This window comes from Drosophila nasuta, chromosome 3 (genome assembly GCF_023558535.2).
Source record: "Drosophila nasuta strain 15112-1781.00 chromosome 3, ASM2355853v1, whole genome shotgun sequence".
NCBI classification, from domain to species: Eukaryota; Metazoa; Arthropoda; class Insecta; order Diptera; family Drosophilidae; genus Drosophila; species Drosophila nasuta.
The window spans coordinates 16,429,347-16,439,705 of NC_083457.1; the positions used below are offsets into that span (position 1 = coordinate 16,429,347).

At 36.1% G+C, this 10,359-nt stretch overlaps 1 protein-coding gene across 1 annotated transcript in view; it reads right to left on the minus strand.

Moving 5' to 3' along the window:
- The window catches only part of LOC132791179 (irregular chiasm C-roughest protein), an 84,938-nt gene extending 74,802 nt beyond the window's left edge, over positions 1-10,136 (minus strand). The window contains exon 1 of the mRNA XM_060800012.1: positions 9,123-10,136. The gene's annotated coding sequence lies outside the window, so the exon portion shown is untranslated. The remainder of the gene's footprint in view (positions 1-9,122) is intronic.
- Between the last annotated feature and the right edge of the window lie 223 nt (positions 10,137-10,359).

Sequence of the window (10,359 nt, forward strand, 5' to 3'; positions counted from 1 at the left end):
GTTGAGGTAGCTTTAACTCTTCTTTTTATACAATTTATAAGGTGAGAACAACGTTCTTTTGTGCTATGCATTTCATCAACACTATTTTGTGTAATATAAACGCTAATCGAGTTTAGAATACAACTAACACCGTAGTTATACATTTCACAACAGGGCCCAGCATTTTTTTTCCCACCCATTTAAATTTGATGTGTATCAAGCGAGCAGATCTCCATCAGCAGCTTTGCGAATTGCGCCACGTGGCAAGGGCGTAGAATAAAGTCGTAAAATTGAATTGGTAATTTTTTGTGTTAAAAGCAGAAAGTAAAATAAATGGAATTGCTGCTAAGACGCAAAGATGCGGCAAATGGCAAAGTCAAGGCATACAAAATGACAATTCAAGGAACAAAAAAAAAAAAACCACCAAAGAAGAAGAGGAAGAAAAAGAACAGAACCCACAGGCAAAACGCACAGAAAATGCAAATGAGTCGCATCGGGAATGAGCGAAAGGAATTGGGGCAGGTTTCTATGGGATGGCTTTCTTCGACGTACCAACGAACCAAGAAAATTAAAGCAAAATAAAATACAATGCTTAACGAGCTGGACAAAGTGAAGGGAAAATCTTCTCCAAGCAAAATTGCATTCTTCGCCCTACTCTCCTCAAGTCTTTTGGCATCTTTAGTCGAAAGTGTTGAAGCTCATAATTGCAGAAAAATTCAATATTTCTTAATTATATCAGATTGTTGATAGATTTAAGACTCTCAATTATTGGTTCTAAAAGAAATACGAATATTTTGCTTTCTTTTTTTCCATCTACTATTAAGGAATATTCCTATTTCAAGTGAAAATTTAAACAACGTTTGAGAATTAAACCGATTTAGATTGGATGTTTTAAGCGACGCTCTTCAAACTTTGTTCTTGTTGGTTTTAACTATCCGATTTATCTGTAATTGTAACATGTCATTTTAATAATATTTATATGCCAACAGCCCGAACTACGATTTTTCAATATTTTATATTAAAGGTTATATATTATTTTTAAAGTTTTAGCTTGACTTGTATCTAAAAAATAGAGAACGTTTGACCTTCTGCAATTTATTTTTCTATATTAAATCAAGTTAATGTGTGATATCCGCTACGCAGTTTGAATAAGGACAAAACAGAGCGGTATTATTCTTAAAATATACTAAAATTATATACCGAAATAATCCTAAAATATACCGAAGGCTATAAATGAGCTAACATTATAGAAAATAAATCTCTTCTTTGATATCACAAATCATCAAAAAATTACAACATTTTATTTATATTATATTTCTTTTATTTCAATGTTTAGCATGAAATTAACAGTAATAACTTTTGTCCAATTAAAAAAATTATTTCTTTGAGTGTCTGCCTTCTCCAAAAGACAGAGTATCTCATAGTCTGTACGTGACTTTCGCTTTGCCATGTACTTGATTATTTGTTGTTTTGTTTTATTTTGTGTTTACCATTTGTTCGTCTTATTGTCGCTTCTGTTCCCTATTCGTTGTTTATGTTGTTACTGTTTCTGTAATAGGATTATTGCATAAATTAAAGTATTTGCCGCGGCATCGCAAGTAAGATTTGCAACTCCGCCTGGCACTTTTCTATTACTGTCTTCACTCGGCTGATGGGAGACAACGATGAGTATAGCGCATTAAAAAAAAAAAAACGGAATAACAAAACAGCTCACAATATAAACAAACGTTCTTTCACATAGAGATTGAGCTGCATAAAAAGTGGAAGCACGGCGCATAAAAGGAAAGTTAATTGTATTAATTTAGACTGCCAAGTTGAGATATAATCGTAAATTGAAAAGAAAGAAAAGATTAGGTCAAATTATATGGTAATGTATGCTTAACACTCATCAGAATCAGATCACTTTTAAAATATGTGTATGAATAATCTATTATAAAATATTACTCATGTATATATTTCAATTTGTAATTTTAGAAATATTGTTTTCACCATTTCAAACGATGAAAAGAAAAGAAGTAAGAAACTGCACAAAATATTTTCAAACTCAGCAACTCAAATTGTAATTTAAAGCTACTTTAAATAAAGGAATTCCGTTTAGCTAAGGAAAATCCCCAAAGATCAGCGGTCACAGCAAATACAACAACAACAACATCAAAAAGTATCGGATTAATCACTTCCCAAATTTTGAAACCAAACGCACAAAAACCGCTAAATTCATTTTGATAAAAGTTTAATATCGCCAAGAGCTCGCAATCAATAGCGATTGGTCAACGGCGAGAGGGGAATGCGGAGCAATGAACCTCCAGGACCTGTGAGCCTTCAATGGTCGGAGTGCCTGCGACCCCAAAACGCGCCTCAATAATTCAAAGATGTTAAGCCGCAAATTGGCGATGGCATTGCCGTTGGCGTTGACGTTGGCGTTGGCGTCGAAGTCGACGTCGACGTTGTTGTTGGCGTTGGCATTGGGAACGTTAATATTAGGCAGAAGTTGCCGTCAGTATCAACATTCCAACAGCTGGGACCCCTCGCTGACAGGATATACATCGGCTGAGGGTTACACACACACACACACACACACACATCGAGTCAGACGCAGTCGTGGCATCTCATCCACAACCTCCCACACACATACACATTGTCGACTAACACGCACGCATTAAACTCTATTGGGTGCTAATGTTTTTTTGGCCCAACCCCCAGACCCAGAAGCAGCTTCCCACATCAGAGGGCAGAAATTTTCATAAATTCAGCAATGAGCCTGTCGACATGCCCAAACACACACACAGAAACACACACATACACCCGCACACCACGTTGCATACGTAATAAAAATACGTTAAAATGTTTGTGCCATATACACAAACACGATGCTTATTGCCTACTTCTCTGCGCGTGATGCAGACGGTGAAAAGAAGCACACACACACACACACACACGGAGAAAAGGCAGGATGCCCGATTGCTGTGCTGCGATGTGGTAAAGGAGGCGTGGAGATGTTGTTCATTTATGGCGGTTTCCGTATAACGTCTCGTGCTGATCAGAATCTGCCAAACTCTAGTAACATTAAATTGTGCTTCAATATTAAAGCAGCAAATAAATTCAAAGCAGCTGCATAACATAGTTACTTTTGTTTTTTTGAAAATTACATTTTTCTCATATTCAGAAATGAGATCTAAGAGAATTATTTTCTCCGTCGCTACTTGAGAGAATTCTGCAATTAGTTTCAACAACACTCCTTGAAACACTTTGATGTGGAATGGCACAGAAAACTGGCACCCATTCACTACACAGAGAGAAAAACATTCAAAAGTAGATTTCAGGTCTTGAGTTAAAACTTTTCGATTTTTAAAACAAAATCTTGAAATCTTGAATAAAAAGTTTTGAAAACAAGATTTCTCGTTTCTCAATTATAATTTTGACATTCAAAAAAATGTTTTTTTAATTTTAAAAGCTCTTAAATTAAACAAGAATTTTAATCTTGGCAATGACAATATTGTAAATCCCTTTCTCTAATATTAAAATCCAGTTTTAGGTGTTATTGCTGTTATCTCAGTAAATAGATATGCCGCGAATCATCATGGACTTATAAATTATTTAAGAAACACAAGTTGTATGGGAAAAATTCCTACTTACAACTGGTTAGCCACTTTGGTTGAGAATCTGAAATATATTTAGCACCTTATGATATATTTTTAACAGATCCACTTAGGACATTAGCTTGGAGTATTTTAGGAATAATACTGTTTTGGTTTTATTTGAAATGGATAGCGGATATTTCTTACTTCTTTATAGTTTGATCTTAATTTAAGATTTTACTTTCTTGTTGCAATTCTAACATCATATAATCATGATTCAAGATGTTCTATTATTATTTCTTTTTTAGCACGTTTTTTCTTTATGTGTATGTAATCTTATGAGAAGCGCGGTCTCATTGGCGAATTAAGTGCGCTTACAAAGAGGGCTGCCATAAAAATTTGCATTTGTCTAATGCCACACACCACATAACATACTATACTTAGATAGTATACCATAAGCGACCGAGACTCGCACGATAAGAAACATCCCCATGCGACGTCACGACCCTACTCTATCGAGGTGCATGTCTGAACCCTTTTGCAAGCGCTGTAGCAGATAGAGGACAGGGTCTGAAGGACATAACAATGTGCTCGGCGATTTCTTCAGCGCGATACGTGCAAGGATTTTTTCGTTATATGGTGTCTGCCCGTCCCCACATTTTGTTCTCGCTTCCCCTTTGCAATCTGCCAACCGTCCCTTTCACTCTTCCTTTATGTGGAGGAGTGACGTTTTTGCGCTATTTCCTATTAAGCTATTTTTTGCCGGCTCTCTCTTACTTCCTCTCTCTCTATCTACTAATTCATTCTCTTTTCTCCTCTGTTGTCGTCTTGCCAAATTCGTCTATAGTAGTTGCATAGCAAAGTATACTGCTAGAGTAAAAGTTTAACCCTCGATAAGCACACCCACTCTCACATACCCATACACACACACACATACACACACACACATACATACATATATACATAGATACACGCGTTGTCGTACATGTGCGTGTATCTCATTTATCGATTTTCATCGCACTCAAATCCCATGCGCCTGTCTGCAATAGCACCCTGTGTCTGTGTGCGTTTGTGTGTGCATCTATGTTAGTGTATGTGTGTGTGTGTGTGTGTGTGCTTGTGGATTTTTGACATGCCAACGCATTTTAAATTTGCATTTTTTGGCTCCAACATGTTGTGTTGCAAGCACAAGCTCGCTTTTAGCCAAGAGCGATACGATTCTGCATTGTAAATACGTTTGGTTGCAACTACTTATAGGGATAGAGACAATCGCTAATGACATATGTATATATATTTTGGAATATATTCCAATACTCACATGTCTTGCTAATTATCGCTTACAAAATATTGAAAACAAATTTGTTTCGCTTTTCTATTGATAAACTTTGCAAGTAGTTGTCATTTTATTAGTCATCTTAAAAAGTTTCGTGCGATACTCCGAAAACTGGGAAACAGTTTTACACATGAGTCATGAATCGTCAACTCATTTCCTTTATTTTCCTCGATACTTGCTTACCAAAGATTTGTTCCCTTTCTTAACTTCTCTTTACAGATTTTCGAACAGGGATTTTACTTTCCACAACTTTACTTCTTTTACTTCTCTTTACAGATTCCGAAAAGGGATTTTACTTTCCACAACTTCACTTGATTTCTTTGTCTTTAAATCGAGGAAACTGGAGATTTTTAACTTTTACGAATATCCAAAATTCATTGATTTCCATTCAAAGAGGTTTTTTGCTGGGACGCCGAACTTAAATTGTACAGCTGACATGGGATTCACAGAATTTTGAGCCTCACTATTCCTTATAACTCAATTTAAAGACCTTTGAGCAAAAGAGCCATTGAAATGAAGAAAACTTAAAACTTCACCGGCGATGTAATTAAATTAAATTCAACGGGAATTTTTTGTGATACTATCTTTATTTCATTCATTAGATATTGAAAAATGAAAAATTGACTTTTGGAGGATGGAATAATGGTCCTGGAACAATATCTCTGCAGATGGTACTTCTTGTTTTGATTCTACACTGTTTATAAGTTGATCGGTCTTCCATTTTTATTACAAATATTTATTGATTTTGCTAAACAGCAATGAAATTTATATTTTCCATTACATCGGCTTTAATGTATTTCAACTGTTCAGTTATTATGCAATATAGTTTGCATCCAACTTTACTAATTTATCTCACGCTGATGTAAATGGTATTGGAACTTAAAAGCCTCAATAGTTAATTTGATATATTTTTTACTGTATGGTATATTTTATTTATTTATTTAGTATATTTTAACAGAAAAGGAACTTTATATCTACATTCTTTATCTTCAAATTGTACCTTAAGTATCTCACATTCAATTAATAGCTTTTTCATACCCATTTTATTGCCTCCATATCAAAGCTATCAAATTTCACAGCAAAGAATTTTTACCTCAGAAAAATTAAAATTTATTGGTATATTTGATGTTTGAGCAGTATTTCCCATTTTTGCACATATTTTAATTGATTAATATCATAGTTAAAATTAAGTTTTTGTTTTATATAATTTATGAGTAACCCCCACATCACACACCAACTCTAAAAACACACAATGGCAGCTACAATAAGTCACTGTCAAAAGCTGTCTCCATGTGTGTGTAATACACACAATTTGTATATTTGTGTGAGTGAGAATGTGCATGTGTGAACCCCAACCGCCTCTGAGATTTTGAAGGTAACTTTTTGTGAAATTTTGTGATTTATTAATGCTGATATATTGGCCAAATTAAACCAAGGCAACCCAAAGATTTTTAGACCTGTGCACTTTTGAAATGATGAAAAGGGTCTATCAAACTGTTAAGCAAAACGAAGCAATAAACATACCAAAAATATACCGAAAATACTAAAATATAACAAAACTTCTCTTTCGGATGTCAATTTATCAGAACACTGCGATATTATCTTTTAAATATATAAAAAATACTAAAATATACCAAAACCTCTCTTTCGGATCGATTTACTACTACATTAAAAATATACCATAGCGTACAAAATATACCAGATTAACGCAGCAGTAAATATATTTGACATATTATATAAAGTTAATTTTTGAAAAACTTCTGAAGAAGCTGATATATACATTTTATGGGATTGAAGAACCATTCTTTTGCCTGTCACATACAATTCCTGTTAGCACAAAGTTCTAAAATTCTGGTAAAAAGTAACAGGATAATTTGAATACTATAAATAATTCTTACATATGCCAAATGTTCGAATGAAAATGAGTTTATTTTATCTCCTCAATACCTGACTAAAGAATTAACAGATATTAGAATATCCCTCATTAAATATTAAGCTTGAGCAAATTTGTAATATTACTATAGAAACTGCTTTGGGCGCTGTCTCATGAATTTGTTTTGTCTACACTTAATCTAATATGAGTAGCCCATTTTAGTCGAGGCCGATACAATCAAATTATGGCACGAACCCAAACTCATTCACACTGACTTCGTGTGCAGGATTAGGTGTTGGGTATTTAGTATCCGGATTCTCCATCACCAGCACAAATAATATTGATTAAAGGAATTAAGGTCAATTAGTTGCTGAGAGCTTTCGATATTCAAATCAAAAGGGAAATTTAAAAGCAGAATTAGTAAGATATTGACTCAATTTCCCCACACGCTTGAAACTTATCTGCAAAAAGGTGAAATGCCAATAATTATAAATAAAGCAATTAAGAAAACAACTTTTAGTCTTATTGGATTACATAAGAATATATTTTGAATAAAGTGGAAACACTTATTGCTTCAAACACAAATATATACAAAAAAAATATGCAAGATATTTATTATATTTATTACATTTGGCAACACACTGTCAACCAAAGAAATTAATCCTTGATTACATAAAAAGCATCTGCTTGAAATATTCTATTCATTTTTTTCTGTTTTTTGATTATTAGAGAAAAGCAAAAAGTGATTAAGTTTTTGAGGTTAAACTTTTACAAAATGTTCGGTCAATGTAAACAGCGTATTAATCTGAATAGTTGTACTTAATATTTACACCATAAAATTGTGTTTTTTGCTACTTTTAAGTTTATTACATCCATTATAGAAACAATAAGCAGGTATACAAGAATGCTCTTTGCTTGAAATAGCTTTGATATCATAAACTCAATAATTCATTAAGGTAATTTTATCGAAATCTCTCAGAAATGTATATTTATTCGTCGCTTTAAATCACCTTAAATGTTATGCTTAACAAAAATGTGAGATAAAGTTGACTTTTTATTTTATTTGTGTGTTCATCCAAATGCACAGAGGGTTGCCGTGTTTAATAAGAATAAAAATGAATCATATCTGCTTTTGATTCAGCACAAGGTAAAGGCAAAAAAGGGCAGACAAACACAAATCAAATGTAACTCGACCCTGCACCCGCTCCCACTCTAAAAATACGGTTTCAGGTGAGCTCAGCGAAGAGGCCAAAAAGTGCGATAAATAAATAGCGCAGTGATGAAAACAAAAAGAGCGCGAGTGTGTGCATATGCCGGTGGGGCAGTGTGTGTGCATTTGGATTCTGTAAGCGCTCTCTGTCTCTCTCTCTCTCTTTCTGTTTCTGTGTCCAAGAAATGTACGGTAAATGCTCGAATGCCTGAAAGTATGCATTCATTTGTGCACAATGTAGTACACGCCGCTGAGGCGCGAGTGTCTGTGAATGGAGGGTAATGGGTGTGTGACTGTGACTCTGACTCTGACTGTGACTGTGAATGCAGAAAGAGTGCCACCTGGCATCGCATCGGTTGACTTGGTGTGAACAAGCGTGCGAAAGCGCCTAAAAACTGGCAGCAGACAGCAGAGAGCAGACAGCAGAGTGTAGACAACAGAGAACAGAGCAGCAGACAAAAGAAAGACATGAAATGAGCAAATGGGATCCAGTTTCACTTTACATTTTCCATTTTTTACGTTTCACGTTGACTCTGAATGCGAGGAGTATTAGTGCGAATTCGAGTGAGAGTGTGATTACGATTATTATGATTATTGTTTACTACAAGCGGGCAACGAAGTAGGGGGAAACAGGGCTGGTAAGGTGAGACACAACAAAAAGCAGCAAAAGCAAAGCAAAGCAAAAGCAAATATCATAATAAAAGTTCATAACATAAAAAAGACTGCCTCGCTCCGCTCCCCGTTGGGGGCAATGGTTGTGCCAACAATGCGACACGGTCGTGCTAGTTTTATGTGCCACATAAACATTTCACACCCCTTCTCTATGCCCGTCGCCCTCTCCGTCTCCCTCTCCCTCTCCCTCTAGCTTGCTCACTCTTTGCTTTTTGTTGCCTGCTTTTTGGCGCGCGAAAAAGTACCGCTAGTACCTGGCATTTTATTACTTGTCTGTACAAATGTTATTTCAGTTGTTGTTTTGCTGTGCGATACCCCGTAAGGTAAGTAGGAGGAGTGGATGTGACTTCGTAGGAGGATTTAATTAAAGTTGGAGAAACACTATAATGAGTAGCCTTTTAATACACCTTAATGTTAATATGTATTCTGCCTTGCAAATAATATCCAATCATAAAAATTCATATATGGCTTGACACTCACTTTTCTAGATTTCTTGACGTTCAACTGATCTATTTTAGACTCCACTGTGCAAAGCTTTGAAGCGGCCGCCAGGTGAACAAGACTTTTGAGTTTTGTTTAACAAGTGCAATGATTAAAACTAATTTAAGGGTTCAACTTCGTGAACTGGAAAACGCGACAGTTTCAAGAACTTATGTAAGTCAGCACTTTGCTTTCGGGGTGGGAGTTGGGGAAAAGCTTTGCTTTTCGAAGATTAACACTTTTTCATTTCATTTGCTTCAAGTATTTTTCACGTTGGCAAATTTTGTGGGCAGTGCCTATAGCTAGAACTTTTCGGGTGCAGACTCAAATACCCCACGGCGGAAACGGAAACCGGAAATTGCGCGCACAACAAGCAGCACCAACGTCGATGGCGACTGCGACCGCAACGGCGACGACGACGGCGACGACGACTGCGACGGCGGCGGCAACGAGAATCTCGACGCGACGCAACACAACGCTACTCCAACACGTTATTGTTGCCTTTGTTGTTGTAGTTGTCGGTTGTTGTTGTTGTTGTTGTTGCTGTTGGGAACAGTTGATGCTGTTTACTCACAATTGAAACCACAAGCTCGTTGAGTTTTCCACGTTTATGTGGAGCTTAATGCGTATTTAAATATGCTTCAAATGCAATTAATTTTGATTTTCATTTAACACACAAAGACATCCACGTACACACATACAGCAGACAGTCGGAACAGCAATTAATTATGTTTGCCTTGTTGTGCTCTTATTGCCTCTTATTAAACACGCGGACATCGAACTTTTTAGTGACCCCGAACGCCGCTCCGGAAATGTCAACGGTATTATTTTCTTCTTTTGCTTACTGGCCCCCAATGGAAAACACAATTGACTTCGAATGAAAACAATTTTCACAAAAATTTCACTATCCCGCTTGAGATTTTCTTGCAGCACTTCATTCGTGGCGATTCAGCAAATAGCATAGAATGGCAAATTGTAAGCGCTTTCCACGACGCACGTCCGATGACAACGATAAATGCTCGCAAACTAACTATACAATAATGGAAGCACGCCAAGCAGTGAAATAAATTCAATTGTAAACTGTTTCCAGTGAGCGCATTCGCTCTCAGCGTCATCGTCGTCCATCCCTTCGGTGCGCTCAACTCATCACTCTCTCTCTCTCTGAACTGGAAGGATATGCGCGCTCTTTGCTCTTTGCTCTTTGTCTGCTTCACATTTTACTGCTTTACCGGCTTTA